At 43.3% G+C, this 18,341-nt stretch overlaps 1 pseudogene; it reads left to right on the top strand.

The window, feature by feature from the left end:
* Window positions 1-16,894, top strand: part of LOC106591386 (E3 ubiquitin-protein ligase MYLIP-A-like) — a 35,031-nt pseudogene extending 18,137 nt beyond the window's left edge.
* The last annotated feature ends 1,447 nt before the right edge of the window (window positions 16,895-18,341 follow it).

Raw genomic sequence — 18,341 nt, 5'->3', positions numbered from 1 at the left:
AGATTCATGTACCCACTGTAGGCTACGTACTGTAGATTCATTGCAGCAGATATGTGGATATCTAGCCTAATCTCAGCACCCAGAACCAAATCAGCTACTGGATGTTAATGTTATGGCTGTAACGAGAGACCAGTGGATATGTGATGTTATACCAGAGACCAGTGGATATGTGATGTTATACCAGTGGATATGTGATGTTATACCGAGACCAGTGGATATGTGATGTTATACCGGAGACCAGTGGATATGTGATGTTATACCAGAGACCAGTGGATATGTGATGTTATACCAGAGACCAGTGGATATGTGATGTTATACCAGAGACCAGTGGATATGTGATGTTATACCAGAGACCAGTGGATATGTGATGTTATACCGGAGACCAGTGGATATGTGATGTTATACCGGAGACCAGTGGATATGTGATGTTATACCAGAGACCAGTGGATATGTGATGTTATACCAGTGGATATGTGATGTTATACCAGAGACCAGTGGATATGTGATGTTATACTAGAGACCAGTGGATATGTGATGTTATACCAGAGACCAGTGGATATGTGATGTTATACCAGTGGATATGTGATGTTATACCGGAGACCAGTGGATATGTGATGTTATACCGGAGACCAGTGGATATGTGATGTTATACCAGAGACCAGTGGATATGTGATGTTATACCAGAGACCAGTGGATATGTGATGTTATACCGGAGACCAGTGGATATGTGATGTTATACCAGAGACCAGTGGATATGTGATGTTATACCAGAGACCAGTGGATATGTGATGTTATACCAGTGGATATGTGATGTTATACCAGAGACCAGTGGATATGTGATGTTATACCAGAGACCAGTGGATATGTGATGTTATACCAGTGGATATGTGATGTTATACCGGAGACCAGTGGATATGTGATGTTATACCAGAGACCAGTGGATATGTGATGTTATACCAGAGACCAGTGGATATGTGATGTTATACCAGTGGATATGTGATGTTATACCAGAGACCAGTGGATATGTGATGTTATACCAGTGGATATGTGATGTTATACCAGAGACCAGTGGATAGGTGATGTTATACCAGTGGATATGTGATGTTATACCAGAGACCAGTGGATATGTGATGTTATACCAGAGACCAGTGGATATGTGATGTTATACCGAGACCAGTGGATATGTGATGTTATACCAGTGGATATGTGATGTTATACCAGAGACCAGTGGATATGTGATGTTATACCAGAGACCAGTGGATATGTGATGTTATATCAGTTTTTATCAGTGGATATGTGATGTTAATACCAGTGGATAGGTGATGTTATACCAGAGACCAGTGGATATGTGATGTTATACCAGTGGATAGGTGATGTTATACCAGAGACCAGTGGATAGGTGATGTTATACCAGTGGATAGGTGATGTTATACCAGAGACCAGTGGATATGTGATGTTATACCAGAGACCAGTGGATATGTGATGTTATACCAGTGGATATGTGATGTTATACCAGAGACCAGTGGATATGTGATGTTATACCAGTGGATATGTGATGTTATACCAGAGACCAGTGGATGTGTGATGTTATACCAGTGGATATGTGATGTTATACCAGAGACCAGTGGATATGTGATGTTATACCAGTGGATATGTGATGTTATACCAGAGACCAGTGGATAGGTGATGTTATACCAGTGGATATGTGATGTTATACCAGAGACCAGTGGATATGTGATGTTATACCAGAGACCATGGATATGTGATGTTATACCGAGACCAGTGGATATGTGATGTTATACCAGTGGATATGTGATGTTATACCAGAGACCAGTGGATATGTGATGTTATACCAGAGACCAGTGGATATGTGATGTTATATCAGTGGATATGTGATGTTATACCAGTGGATATGTGATGTTATACCAGAGACCAGTGGATAGGTGATGTTATACCAGAGACCAGTGGATATGTGATGTTATACCAGTGGATAGGTGATGTTATACCAGAGACCAGTGGATAGGTGATGTTATACCAGTGGATAGGTGATGTTATACCAGAGACCAGTGGATATGTGATGTTATACCAGAGACCAGTGGATATGTGATGTTATACCAGTGGATATGTGATGTTATACCAGAGACCAGTGGATATGTGATGTTATACCAGTGGATATGTGATGTTATACCAGAGACCAGTGGATAGGTGATGTTATACCAGTGGATATGTGATGTTATACCAGAGACCAGTGGATATGTGGTGTTATACCAGTGGATATGTGATGTTATACCAGTGGATATGTGATGTTATACCAGAGACCAGTGGATAGGTGATGTTATACCAGAGACCAGTGGATATGTGATGTTATACCAGTGGATATGTGATGTTATACCAGAGACCAGTGGATATGTGATGTTATACCAGTGGATATGTGATGTTATACCAGAGACCAGTGGATAGGTGATGTTATACCAGTGGATATGTGATGTTATACCAGAGACCAGTGGATATGTGGTGTTATACCAGTGGATATGTGATGTTATACCAGTGGATATGTGATGTTATACCAGAGACCAGTGGATAGGTGATGTTATACCAGAGACCAGTGGATATGTGATGTTATACCAGTGGATATGTGATGTTATACCAGAGACCAGTGGATATGTGATGTTATACCAGTGGATATGTGATGTTATACCAGTGGATATGTGATGTTATACCAGAGACCAGTGGATATGTGATGTTATACCAGAGACCAGTGGATATGTGATGTTATACCAGTGGATATGTGATGTTATACCAGAGACCAGTGGATATGTGATGTTATACCAGTGGATATGTGATGTTATACCAGTGGATATGTGATGTTATACCAGAGACCAGTGGATATGTGATGTTATACCAGAGACCAGTGGATATGTGATGTTATACCAGTGGATATGTGATGTTATACCAGAGACCAGTGGATAGGTGATGTTATACCAGAGACCAGTGGATATGTGATGTTATACCAGTGGATATGTGATGTTATACCAGAGACCAGTGGATATGTGATGTTATACCAGTGGATATGTGATGTTATACCAGAGACCAGTGGATATGTGATGTTATATCAGAGACCAGTGGATATGTGATGTTATACCAGAGACCAGTGGATATGTGATGTTATACCAGAGACCAGTGGATATGTGATGTTATACCAGAGACCAGTGGATATGTGATGTTATACCAGAGACCAGTGGATATGTGATGTTATACCAGTGGATATGTGATGTTATACCAGAGACCAGTGGATATGTGATGTTATACCAGAGACCAGTGGATAGGTGATGTTATACCAGAGACCAGTGGATATGTGATGTTATACCAGAGACCAGTGGATATGTGATGTTATACCAGTGCATATGTGATGTTATACCAGAGACCAGTGGATAGGTTATGTTATACCAGAGGATATGTGATGTTAATGTTATACAAGAGACTAATGGTCAGTGGATATCTGAAACTGATCCCAAAATGTACCATGTCCTACCAACTCAACTTTGACCACACAAATACTGTAGGAATGCCTTAACCCATCAACAACCTTAGTACCCCACACTGTTCCCCTGAGCGGCCCGCGCTGTTCCCCAGAGCGGCCCGCGCTGTTCCCCCGGAGCGGCCCGCGCTGTTCCCCCGGAGCGGCCCGCGCTGTTCTTCATCTCAAAAACTTTAACAACACATAAGCATGCTTTGACATTTTCAGATGCACGGTTCAGGACTTTCATTATGACTTTGCTTTTACACCGCCGACACTGCTCCGTTACACCGCCGACACTGCGCCATTACACCGTAGTAGTATACATTGGAGTGAAGCACAGACTGACACAACAACAGTGTTGTAGTCTGAGTTTGTTTAGTTTGTAGTTTTGGAATGGCTTCCTGTTTATCACCTGGTAGCATGGGACTGTCTGGGGTTGTGACCTGTCTGTACCAGCAATTCTGCCGCCCACATTCCTCGCTGGAGAGATAAGATGGATAGCTGACCCTGTGGACAGAAAGGTCAAGCGCTCATAGCAGGCATGAGAGAAATGTCATTTTATAAAGAAGCCTATCTTCATTCCTATATTCAGTGCAACTTCCTGTTTTGAGGAGGCACAGAGGGCTAGTTTACCATCATCAGTTTAGCTGTATTCTTGTTCTTCCTCTTTTAGGGCTATGTTGAAGATAACAACAAGAGGATTCTAATATCCCATAACTCTTTGCATAAATGAGGAAGAATTCTAGACAAAGGGACCAGTGATAGTAGTTATTACATTGTTCTAACCTGGGTATCTTCAACCTAGATTTAGGGCCTACAAAGAGGATTATCTTCGTTCCTATTTTCAGTGCAATGTCCTCTTTTGACGAGGCAAAAATGTCTAATTAGTTTCCCCATTATCACTGTAGTTTTGTGAAGTTGTATTCTCGTTCTTCCTCATGTCCATCATATAAGCCTTTACACATCCCTCTCCCTCTCTCCTCCAGACATATGTTCTTCCTGCACATAAAGGAGGAGCTGGACAGTGGCAGCCTGCAGATGGAAGCTGAGCAGGCCACGGAGCTGTGTGCCCTCCTAGCCCAGGCTGAGTACGGAGACTACAACCAGAACACAGCCAAGTACTGCTCCAGCCAGATCTTCAGACAGGAGCCTGACCTGGCAACCATCAACAGGTTAGCACAGCAATGACTAACTTGACTCCACCTGCATTCCATTTCCTACTAAGTACTTCTCTGTGCTGACTTGTAGAACTGCTGTAGATACAAGATGATAAAAGTATTACCTTTTTGATTTGTGAAGGCCATCTGAACAGCTGACTAAACTATGGTTTGGTCTTCTGTTATTGCCTTGATGTGGGAGGAGCCTAAGTACTCCCAAATCAGCATATAAATGGGATTCACAACATCTGTCCATAAAACACCAGGCTGCTGACTCAGCTAGCCCTGCAGCTACGTACATTCACTACTGGGCACTAAAGTACAGTTCTCATTCCTCATGTGTTTAGTTTAGTTTTAGTACATTTTATTTTGTAGATAAAAAAAATAATTATATAATAAAAAAAACAACCAGTGTGTAACGCCCTGGCCATAGAGAAGGTTTTTTTGTTCTTTATTTTGGTTAGGCCAGGGTGTTACATTGGGTGGGCGTTCTATGTTCCTTTTTCTATGTTTTGGTATTTCTTTGTTTTGGGCCATGTGTGTGGCTCCCAATCAGGCACAGCTGAAGCTCGTTGCTGCTGATTGGGAGTCACACATAAGGAGCATGTTTTTCCTTTGGGTTTTGTGGGTAATTGTGTCTGTTTTGAGTATTTTCCTAACAGGACTGTTTGCTGTCGTTTTGTTCATTTTGTAGTGTTCTCTTGTTTATTTGAATTAAAATTCTAATGATGAACACATCCTCTGCTGCACCTTGGTTCCCTCTTCCAGACAGCCGTTACACAGTGGAGGGACAAAAAAATGAAAACCCAGCAGGGATTATTAGGTGGCAGCATTTTAAATAGAATGGAGAAAACATTTTAATTCTATGGGTGGGCCCCCCAGGTGATTGAACAGTATTACAAAAGCAGAAAATGTAACTCTTCTGTCCCGTCCTGCCGTGTCCGTCTGCAGCATCCAGGAGAAGCACCGTGAGCTAGAGGGTCTGAGCCAGGCGTCAGCAGAGTACCAGGCCCTACAGCTGGTGTCCTCCCTGGAGAACTACGGGGTGGAGTGGCACTGGGCCAGGGACTCAGAGGGACAGAGGCTGGCTATAGGGGTCGGCCCTGAAGGGGTATCCATCTGTCAGGAGGACTTCAGCCCCATCAACAGGTATATTCACTAAACTGACCTGACTTCCCCCCCATCAACAGGTATATTCACTAAACTAACCTGACTTCCCCCCCACCAACAGGTATATTCACTAAACTAACCTGACTTCCCCCCCCCACCAACAGGTATATTCACTAAACTAACCTGACTTCACCCCCACCAACAGGTATATTCACTAAACTAACCTGACTTCAGCCCCACCAACAGGTATATTCACTAAACTAACCTGACTTCCCCCCCACCAACAGGTATATTCACTAAACTAACCTGACTTCCCCCCCCACCAACAGGTATATTCACTAAACTAACCTGACTTCAGCCCCACCAACAGGTATATTCACTAAACTAACCTGACTTCAGCCCCATCAACAGGTATATTCACTAAACTAACCTGACTTCAGCCCCACCAACAGGTAGATTCACTAAACTAACCTGACTTCCCCCCACCAACAGGTATATTCACTAAACTAACCTGACTTCAGCCCCACCAACAGGTATATTCACTAAACTAACCTGACTTCACCCCCACCAACAGGTATATTCACTAAACTAACCTGACTTCCCCCCCACCAACAGGTATATTCACTAAACTAACCTGACTTCAGCCCCACCAACAGGTATATTCACTAAACTAACCTGACTTCAGCCCCACCAACAGGTATATTCACTAAACTAACCTGACTTCACCCCCACCAACAGGTATATTCACTAAACTAACCTGACTTCCCCCCCACCAACAGGTATATTCACTAAACTAACCTGACTTCACCCCCACCAACAGGTATATTCACTAAACTAACCTGACTTCACCCCCACCAACAGGTATATTCACTAAACTAACCTGACTTCAGCCCCACCAACAGGTATATTCACTAAACTAACCTGACTTACCCCCCATCAACAGGTATATTCACTAAACTAACCTGACTTCACCCCCACCAACAGGTATATTCACTAAACTAACCTGACTTCAGCCCCACCAACAGGTATATTCACTAAACTAACCTGACTTCCCCCCCCACCAACAGGTATATTCACTAAACTAACCTGACTTCCCCTGCACCAACAGGTATATTCACTAAACTAACCTGACTTCACCCCCACCAACAGGTATATTCACTAAACTAACCTGACTTCCCCCCACCAACAGGTATATTCACTAAACTAACCTGACTTCCCCCCCACCAACAGGTATATTCACTAAACTAACCTGACATCACCCCCACCAACAGGTATATTCACTAAACTAACCTGACTTCAGCCCCACCAACAGGTATATTCACTAAACTAACCTGACTTCCCCCCCACCAACAGGTATATTCACTAAACTAACCTGACTTCCCCCCACCAACAGGTATATTCACTAAACTAACCTGACTTCCCCCCACCAACAGGTATATTCACTAAACTAACCTGACTTCCCCCCCCACCAACAGGTAGATTCACTAAACTAACCTGACTTCACCCCCACCAACAGGTAGATTCACTAAACTAACCTGACTTCACCCCCACCAACAGGTAGATTCACTAAACTAACCTGACTTCACCCCCACCAACAGGTATATTCACTAAACTAACCTGACTTCACCCCCACCAACAGGTATATTCACTAAACTAACCTGACTTCAGCCCCACCAACAGGTATATTCACTAAACTAACCTGACTTCCCCCCCACCAACAGGTATATTCACTAAACTAACCTGACTTCACCCCCCACCAACAGGTATATTCACTAAACTAACCTGACTTCACCCCCACCAACAGGTATATTCACTAAACTAACCTGACTTCCCCCCCCACCAACAGGTATATTCACTAAACTAACCTGACATCCCCCCCCACCAACAGGTATATTCACTAAACTAACCTGACTTCACCCCCACAAACAGGTATATTCACTAAACTAACCTGACTTCCCCCCCACCAACAGGTATATTCACTAAACTAACCTGACTTCCCCCCCCACCAACAGGTATATTCACTAAACTAACCTGACTTCAGCCCCACCAACAGGTATATTCACTAAACTAACCTGACTTCCCCCCCACCAACAGGTAGATTCACTAAACTAACCTGACTTCCCCCCCACCAACAGGTAGATTCACTAAACTAACCTGACTTCCGCTCCACCAACAGGTATATTCACTAAACTAACCTGACTTCACCCCCACCAACAGGTAAATTCACTAAACTAACCTGACTTCCCCCCCACCAACAGTTATATTCACTAAACTAACCTGACTTCAGCCCCACCAACAGGTATATTCACTAAACTAACCTGACTTCAGCCCCACCAACAGGTATATTCCCTAAACTAACCTGACTTCACCCCCACCAACAGGTATATTCACTAAACTAACCTGACTTCACCCCCCACCAACAGGTATATTCACTAAACTAACCTGACTTCCCCCCCACCAACAGGTATATTCACTAAACTAACCTGACTTCAGCCCCACCAACAGGTAGATTCACTAAACTAACCTGACTTCCCCCCCACCAACAGGTAGATTCACTAAACTAACCTGACTTCCCCCCCCACCAACAGGTAGATTCACTAAACTAACCTGACTTCAGCCCCACCAACAGGTATATTCACTAAACTAACCTGACTTCACCCCCCACCAACAGGTATATTCACTAAACTAACCTGACTTCCGCCCCACCAACAGGTATATTCACTAAACTAACCTGACTTCAGCCCCACCAACAGTTATATTCACTAAACTAACCTGACTTCACCCCCACCAACAGGTATATTCACTAAACTAACCTGACTTCACCCCCCACCAACAGGTATATTCACTAAACTAACCTGACTTCCCCCCCACCAACAGGTATATTCACTAAACTAACCTGACTTCAGCCCCACCAACAGGTATATTCACTAAACTAACCTGACTTCCCCCCCACCAACAGGTATATTCACTAAACTAACCTGACTTCACCCCCACCAACAGGTATATTCACTAAACTAACCTGACTTCCCCCCCACCAACAGGTATATTCACTAAACTAACCTGACTTCCCCCCCCACCAACAGGTATATTCACTAAACTAACCTGACTTCAGCCCCCACCAACAGGTATATTCACTAAACTAACCTGACTTCCCCCCACCAACAGGTAGATTCACTAAACTAATCTGACTTCCCCCCCACCAACAGGTAGATTCACTAAACTAACCTGACTTCAGCCCCACCAACAGGTATATTCACTAAACTAACCTGACTTCACCCCCACCAACAGGTACATTCACTAAACTAACCTGACTTCCCCCCCACCAACAGGTATATTCACTAAACTAACCTGACTTCAGCCCCACCAACAGGTATATTCACTAAACTAACCTGACTTCAGCCCCACCAACAGGTATATTCACTAAACTAACCTGACTTCACCCCCACCAACAGGTATATTCACTAAACTAACCTGACTTCACCCCCACCAACAGGTATATTCACTAAACTAACCTGACTTCACCCCCACCAACAGGTATATTCACTAAACTAACCTGACTTCCCCCCCCACCAACAGGTATATTCACTAAACTAACCTGACATCACCCCCCACCAACAGGTATATTCACTAAACTAACCTGACTTCAGCCCCACCAACAGGTATATTCACTAAACTAACCTGACTTCCCCCCCCACCAACAGGTATATTCACTAAACTAACCTGACTTCCCCCCCACCAACAGGTATATTCACTAAACTAACCTGACTTCAGCCCCACCAACAGGTATATTCACTAAACTAACCTGACTTCCCCCCCCACCAACAGGTAGATTCACTAAACTAACCTGACTTCCCCCCACCAACAGGTAGATTCACTAAACTAACCTGACTTCAGCTCCACCAACAGGTATATTCACTAAACTAACCTGACTTCACCCCCCACCAACAGGTAAATTCACTAAACTAACCTGACTTCCCCCCACCAACAGGTATATTCACTAAACTAACCTGACTTCAGCCCCACCAACAGGTATATTCACTAAACTAACCTGACTTCAGCCCCACCAACAGGTATATTCACTAAACTAACCTGACTTCACCCCCACCAACAGGTATATTCACTAAACTAACCTGACTTCACCCCCACCAACAGGTATATTCACTAAACTAACCTGACTTCCCCCCCACCAACAGGTATATTCACTAAACTAACCTGACTTCAGCCCCACCAACAGGTATATTCACTAAACTAACCTGACTTACCCCCCACCAACAGGTAGATTCACTAAACTAACCTGACTTCCCCCCCCACCAACAGGTAGATTCACTAAACTAACCTGACTTCAGCCCCACCAACAGGTATATTCACTAAACTAACCTGACTTCACCCCCACCAACAGGTAAATTCACTAAACTAACCTGACTTCACCCCCCACCAACAGGTATATTCACTAAACTAACCTGACTTCCCCCCCCACCAACAGGTATATTCACTAAACTAACCTGACTTCAGCCCCACCAACAGGTATATTCACTAAACTAACCTGACTTCCCCCCCACCAACAGGTATATTCACTAAACTAACCTGACTTCACCCCCCACCAACAGGTATATTCACTAAACTAACCTGACTTCCCCCCCCACCAACAGGTATATTCACTAAACTAACCTGACTTCCCCCCCACCAACAGGTATATTCACTAAACTAACCTGACTTCCCCCCCCACCAACAGGTATATTCACTAAACTAACCTGACTTCCCCCCACCAACAGGTATATTCACTAAACTAACCTGACTTCAGCCCCACCAACAGGTATATTCACTAAACTAACCTGACTTCCGTCCCACCAACAGGTATATTCACTAAACTAACCTGACTTCCCCCACCAACAGGTATATTCACTAAACTAACCTGACTTCCGTCCCACCAACAGGTATATTCACTAAACTAACCTGACTTCCCCCACCAACATGTATATTCACTAAACTAACCTGACTTCCCCCCCACCAACAGGTATATTCACTAAACTAACCTGACTTCACCCCCACCAACAGGTATATTCACTAAACTAACCTGACTTCACCCCCACCAACAGGTATATTCACTAAACTAACCTGACTTCCCCCCCCACCAACAGGTATATTCACTAAACTAACCTGACTTCCGCCCCACCAACAGGTATATTCACTAAACTAACCTGACTTCACCCCCACCAACAGGTATATTCACTAAACTAACCTGACTGTGCTTTATGCAAAACATGTTATTTGTTGATGCACTGAAAAAAACTAAAAACTAAAGTTGAGGTCGGCTGCCTGTCTTTTTCTACTGTGCAGTTGTTGTATACAGATGTAGCAAAGTTGACAATATAACACTGACCGGTTATACAAACTCAAGGCAGCATACTTCTGTTAGCGTAGACACCGTTAATATGTGATTATGTCGTTCTGTCTACAGGTCTAGACACACAAGGCAATGCTCTCCTGTTGGACATTAGATATTAAGTTATATAGAGCCTACAATGACTCTCTGTCCTCTGTTCTAGGATCATTTATCCCATCATCCAGATGGCCACCCAGTCAGGGGAAGAATGTGTGCATGACCATCACTAAGGACAGTGGTGAGGATGTGGTCCTGCTGTTTAAGATGACAAGCACCAGAGCTGCCAGCGGCCTGTACCGGGCCATCACAGAGACCCACGCCTTCTACAGGTCAGCAACCATGTAGCATGGCTTACATACCAACAACATGCCTTCTACAGGTCAGCAACCATGTAGCATGGCTTACATACCAACAACATGCCTTCTACAGGTCAGCAACCACCAACCATGTAGCATGGCTTACACACCAACAACATGCCTTCTACAGGTCAGCAACCACCAACCATGTAGCATGGCTTACACACCAACAACATGCCTTCTACAGGTCAGCAACCACCAACCATGTAGCATGGCTTACACACCAACAACATGCCTTCTTCAGGTCAGCAACCACCAACCATGTAGCATGGCTTACATACCAACAACATGCCTTCTTCAGGTCAGCAACCACCAACCATGTAGCATGGCTTACATACCAACAACATGCCTTCTACAGGTCAGCAACCACCAACCATGTAGCATGGCTTACATACCAACAACATGCCTTCTACAGGTCAGCAACCACCAACCATGTAGCATGGCTTACATACCAACAACATGCCTTCTTCAGGTCAGCAACCACCAACCATGTAGCATGGCTTACGTACCAACAACATGCTCACACAGGGTGACATTTTCCTCTTGTAAACACATCTCTGCTGTGAGCCAATGTACAGTAAGAAATGATAGTATGCAGCACAATATATGTTGTACATTTTCTGACAATTTCCATGAGTTTAGTTTAGTTTTAGTGTACATGTGGAGTCATTCCAGTTTCACAGTGTAATAACATTTTATAATATTGATTTTAGTGTTTTTGGTCAATAACTGTGATCTTACTTGTCCTTCAGGTGTGACACGGTGACGAATGACGTGATGATGCAGTACAGCCGTGACTTCAAGGGTCACCTGGCGTCTCTCTTCCTCAACGAGAACATCGACCTGGGCAAAAAGTATGTCTTCGACATCCGACGCACCTCCAAGGAGGTCTACGACCACTGTCGCAGGGCGCTCTACAACGCCGGCATGGGAGGGGACTGTGTGTCCGGCGAGCGGAGCCCGTCGCGGTCCCCTGGGGTGGGGAAGGAGGCTGTGAGGAGTGCCAGAGGAGCCGGGTTCTGGAGGAGAAGCTGCAGCAGCTCCAGGATGCTCTGCTGTGTATGCTGTGCTGTGAAGAGGAGATGGACGCTGCCTTCTGCCCCTGTGGACACATGGTGTGCTGCCACAACTGTGCCCTCCAGCTAGAGGTAACCATAACGCCATGGTTTAAAATAAGTATATATACATACTCACTCACTACCGGTCCAAAGTTTTAGAACACTTACTCATTCAAGGGTTTTTCTTTATTTTTACTGTTTTTTACATTTCTACTTAAGAGTGAAACCATCAAAACTATGAAATAACACATATGGAATCATGGAGTAACCAAAAAAGTATTAAACAAATCTAAATATTTTATATTTGAGATTCTTCAAATAGTCACCCTTTGCCTTGATGACAGCTTTGCACACTCTTGGCATTCTCTCAACCAGCTTAACCTGGAATGCTTTTCCAACAGTCTTGAAGCAGTTCCCACACACTCTGAGCACTTGTAGGCTGCTTTTCTTTCACACTGCGGTCTGACTCATCCCAAACTATCTCAATTTGGTTGAGATCGTGTGATTTTGGAGGCCAGATCAACTGATGCAGCACTCCATCACTCTCCTTCTTGGTCAAATAGCCCTTACACAGCCTGGAGGTGTTGGGTCATTGTCCTGTTGAAAAACAAATGATAGTCCCACTAAGCGCAAACCAGATGGGAAGGCGTAACACTGCAGAATGCTGTGGTAGCCATGCTGGTTAAGTGTGCCTTGAATTCTAAATAAATCGCCAACAGTGTCACCAGCAAAGCACCATCACACCACCTCCTCCATGCTTCACGGTGGGAACCACACATGCGGAGATCATCCGTTCACCTACTCTGCGTCTCACAAAGACACGGCGGTTGGAACCAAAAATCTCTTATTTGGACTCCAGACCAAAGGACAGATTTCCACCGGTCTAATGTCCATTGCTTGTGTTTCTTGGCCCAAGCAAGTTTTCTTCTTATTGGTGTGCTTTAGTAATGGTTTCTTTGCAGCAATTCGACCATGAAGGCCTGATTCACACAGTCTCCTCTGAACAGTTGATGTTGATGTGTCTGTTACTTGAACTCTGTAGCATTTATTTGGGCAGCAATTTCTGAGGCTGGTAACTCTAATGAAGTTATCCTCTGCAGCAGAGGTAACTCTGGGTCTTCCTTTCCTGTGGCGGTCCTCATGAGAGCCAGTTTCATCACAACACTTGATGGTTTTTGCAACTGCACTTGAAGAAACGTTCAAAGTTATTTACATTTTCCGTATTGACTGACCTTCATGTCTTAACTTTTGTTGTCTTAAGGGTAGAAAATGACCCACCACTATGTTTAACAGCAGAGAGAACCCCCTAAATTATATTTTTTCAATTTGAAATTGTATGACTTTTCCTAGAGTGACTCCAACATTAGAAAAAGTGAAACATCGCCTTTGTTCATATTTCCATGAAAGCTGTACACCACCAGGGTACAAAGATTGTCTTAGGGTCATTTTTGACCTGGCAGTTATAAAATCATTTACACACCACAAAAACCACGAAGACACGCACGCACACACGCACGCACGCACACACACACACACACACACACACACACAATGAGAAATTGAGATTATGTGCTACTGATTGAACTCAGACAAAACTAAAACTTTCTTGTGCATGTGCAGCATCTCCCCTCCACGACCCCACACATGACTCAAGTTCACAGTCAAAATAAAAACCATTTCAGACAAAATAAACATTTCTTGAAAGCATTGTTTACTAATGGGGAATGCAGTCAGAGGCTATAAAGGTGCTACACATGACAGTTCCCCCCAGTTCTCTCTTTGCTGAAGCCATGAGTGCACGTTTCAGTGACCAACAGGTCATGGATCAGATTTTTTCAGATGTCCAGGAGGAACAAGAGAACAATGATTTAGAAGAGGAGGTGGTATCTGAAGAAGAAGATGGAGAAGAATACAACCCAGAGCACCATGTATCATGGGCAATTAAAAAATATATATTATTATCATTTTTTTTTTTCGTACACGATGCCACTGAAAGTCTTTCACACTTTCTCAAGAATGCTACGATTTGATAACCGTGAGTCAAGACCTGCAAGACGTGTGCGAGGAACATGCACTTGTAACCCCACACATTCAAAGTAGGGAGTGCCTCCCCCACACAGCAGCCTTTGTAGTGCTTGTGGCAAGTTAAGGAGATGCCAATTCTGCCCCCAAAGAAGGACTGTAAACAAATACTATGTGCTGCACATGTGAGAAATACACCTGTAAAGTCCATGCACACACACTTGCATACTGTCCTACATGTGCTAATTAGAGTTGATTGATTTATGTTCTTCACGTTTTTGTTTTGTATCTATCTTATTTTATTCTTATTTATTGTTGTTTCTACACCTTGTGGGTGGGGGCAATGGTTAAAAAAATGGGAGAAGACTAGTATTTTCTAGTTGAATTACTCATTGTACAGTCCATAAGTGTATATATAAACAAAAACAGATATTCACAAAGTTTGTGATGAATGACAGGTTGTTTCTTCAAGCAAAACACATTTAGGGTTTAAAATTCAATTAAGCTGCTTTATTTTAGTTTTTTTTTTTACTCTTAGGACAAGGGGAGTATACAGAATGTTAAGACTACACAAGGGTTAAAGTAATGATGGACTGTCGTTTCTCTTTGCTTATTTGAGCTGTTCTTGCCATAATATTGACTTGGTCTTTTACCAAATAGGGCTATCTTCTGTATACCACCCCTACCTTGTCACAACACAACTGAGTGACTGAAACGCATTATGAAGGAAAGAAATTCCACAAATTAACTTTTAAGAAGGCACACCTGTTAATTGAAATGCATTCCAGGTGACTACCTCATGAAGCTGGTTGAGAGAATACCAAGAGTGTGCAAAACTGTAATCAAGGCAAAGGGTGTATTTGAAGAATACACCCTTTTTTATATTTTGATTTGTTTAACACTTTTTGGTTACTACGTGATTCCATATGTGTTATTTCATAGTTTTGATGGAGTCACTATTATTCTACAATGTAGAAAATAGTAAAAAATAAAGAAAAACCCTTGAATGAGTAGGTGTTCTAAAACTTTTGACCGGTTGTGTGTGTACAGTATATAATTGTTGATGTATTTTGTAGTCTGTATTGATAGATACAGTGAAGAAGTGATTGAAATGGAGGAGAAGGACAGAATGGAATGTGACTCAGTCGGGGTTTGAACCGCAGCCTCCATGGGTTTTATGTGTTCCAGGGGTGGCAGCACTAAACACTAGTCCCTGTTACACCATAACTCCATGTTCTAGTGCTTTAAGTATCTTCCACTGTGCTGAATGAACTTTGAAGCTCCAAGTTAACCTTTTAGAGAGGTCAGGGTGGTTGGCAGTTCATGAAAAGAGCTGCTACTGTTATTCCCTTTTTAAGCAAATGAAGTGAACTGTTTGGTGAGGAGGGGTATGGTAGACGGGAGTTTGTTTGCAGAATCTATAGTTACCCTTCTTCCCATGGTTTATTGGCTGTCCTGAACCTTCTGTAGCCTGTAGGTTGTAGGTTAAATGCCTGTAGGGCAGTACTGTCAGCTACTCTGTGGACAACGTTAATCCAAGATTATATAGACTAGTTCATCCAGATCTATAGGACTGTATCTTAACAATAGTCTGTTTGATTCCGCACAAGTCACATATATACAGTGTTTTAATGTTAGATTAGCATATTATATTATAATCAAATCTTTTGATCTCTTCCCTTCAGGTGTGCCCGGTGTGTCGGTCAGAGGTGGACCATGTCCAGCACATCTACCTGCCCACCTGTGCCAACCTGCTGTCCCTGGCAGTGAGCAGTGCTGCCCCCTTCAATATTCCCAGAGACTTGGCCACTCAACTCTGTTCCTCTAGAGAGTTCTACACCAGCACAGACAAGATCTGTCACACATAGATTTACTACCAGTTAGGGTGGGAAAATTTGGCTTATCATTCCCAGGTTTTTCTCAATGTTTTGGATTTCCTGTTTATTCCCTCCTACTTCCTATATATGACTGCATACAGTAGTATTACTGTAGTAGTATACCAGTAGTAGTGCTGCAGTAGTTGTATACCAGGGGTAGTGCTGTAGTAGTTGTATACCAGGGATAGTGCTGCAGTAGTTATATACCAGGGGTAGTGCTGTAGTAGTTGTATACCAGGAGTAGTGCTGTAGTAGTATACCAGTAGTAGTATACCAGTAGCAGTGCTGCACTAGTTGTATACCAGTAGTAGTGCTGCAGTAGTTGTATACCAGGGGTAGTGCTGTAGTAGTATACCAGTAGTTGTATACCAGGGGTAGTGCTGCAGTAGGAATATACCAGGGGTAGTATACCGGGGTCGTATACCAGGGTTCGTATACCAGGGGTAGTATACCAGGGGTAGTATACCAGGGGTAGTATACCAGTAGTACTGCAGTAGTTGTATACCAGGGGTAGTGCTGTAGTAGTTGTATACCAGGGGTAGTGCTGTAGTAGTATACCAGTAGTAGTATACCAGTAGTAGTGCTGTAGTAGTTGTATACCAGGGGTAGTATACCAGTAGTGTAGTAGTACTGCAGTATTGGTGTAGTAGTAGTAGTAGTGTGCTACTGCATGAGGTGCTATATGACTGCATACAGTAGCATTCTGAACATGAATTTCTCTGGCAACAGCTCTGGTGGACATTCCTGCAGTCAGCATGCCAATTGCACGCTCCCTCAACTTGAGACATCTATGGCATTGTGTTGTGTGACAACTGCACATTTGAGAGCGATCTTTTATTGTCCCCAGCACAAGGTGCACCTGTGTAATGATTGTGCTGTTTAATCAGCTTCTTGATTATCTTGACACAGGGGAAATGCTCACTAACAGGGATGTTAACAAATTTGTGCACAATTTGAGAGAAATAAGCTTTTTGTTCAATATATGTATACTTTACACTCCATTGTACTTTGATATCTTTATCTCTGCCATATACAAACGGTATATCAGCAAAATGTGATGTCTCTGACCATAGTGTTGAAATAGTCATTACATTAGACTAGAAGAGTGTACCAGACCAGTTAAATAGTCTTTATTTTATTTTTTTATCAGGGCCCGTGGGGGCTGTAATGAAGTAGTGCACTCTATAGGGAATAGGGTGTCAGTTGGGATGGATGTTCCCACTGTCTTCCACAGATGAGTTACTCAATTAATCTTCTGATCTGCAGCGAGTTCAAAAAATGTACCAGTCTACAGAAGTCACATTATTGCTTCTCATACCACCCGGTATCCCACTGCTGGCTTGCTCGGAATCTAAGCATGGTTTGTCCCTGGATGCTGCTGGAAGTGGTGTTGGAGGGCCAGTAGGAGGCACCCTTTCCTCTGCTCTAAAAACAAATATCCCAATGACCCAGGACAGTGTTTGGGGACAGTGCCCTGTGTAGCGTGTCGTCTTTCGGATGGGACGTTAAACGGGTGTCCTGACTCTGAGGTCACTAAAGATCCCATGGCACTTATCGTAAGAGTAGGGGTGTTAACCCTGGTGTCCTGGCTAAATTCCCAATCTGGCCCTCATACCATCATGGCCACCTAATCATCCCCAGCTTACAATTGGCTCATTCATCCCCCTCCTTTCCCCTGTAACTATTCCCCAGGTCGTTGCTATAAATGAGAAAATGTTCTCAGTCAACTTAACTGGTAAAATAAGGGTTAAATGAAATGGAGAAGAATTTTCTACCAAAGCGCTTCATTTAAAAAAAATAGCTATTTACACTATATACCTGAACAATGGATTTTAATTTGTTGATCAAAGATTTCTTT

The sequence above is a fragment of the Salmo salar genome, chromosome ssa05 (assembly GCF_905237065.1).
Source record: "Salmo salar chromosome ssa05, Ssal_v3.1, whole genome shotgun sequence".
NCBI classification, from domain to species: domain Eukaryota; kingdom Metazoa; phylum Chordata; class Actinopteri; order Salmoniformes; family Salmonidae; genus Salmo; species Salmo salar.
This window is presented reverse-complemented; position numbering and strand designations above follow the sequence as displayed.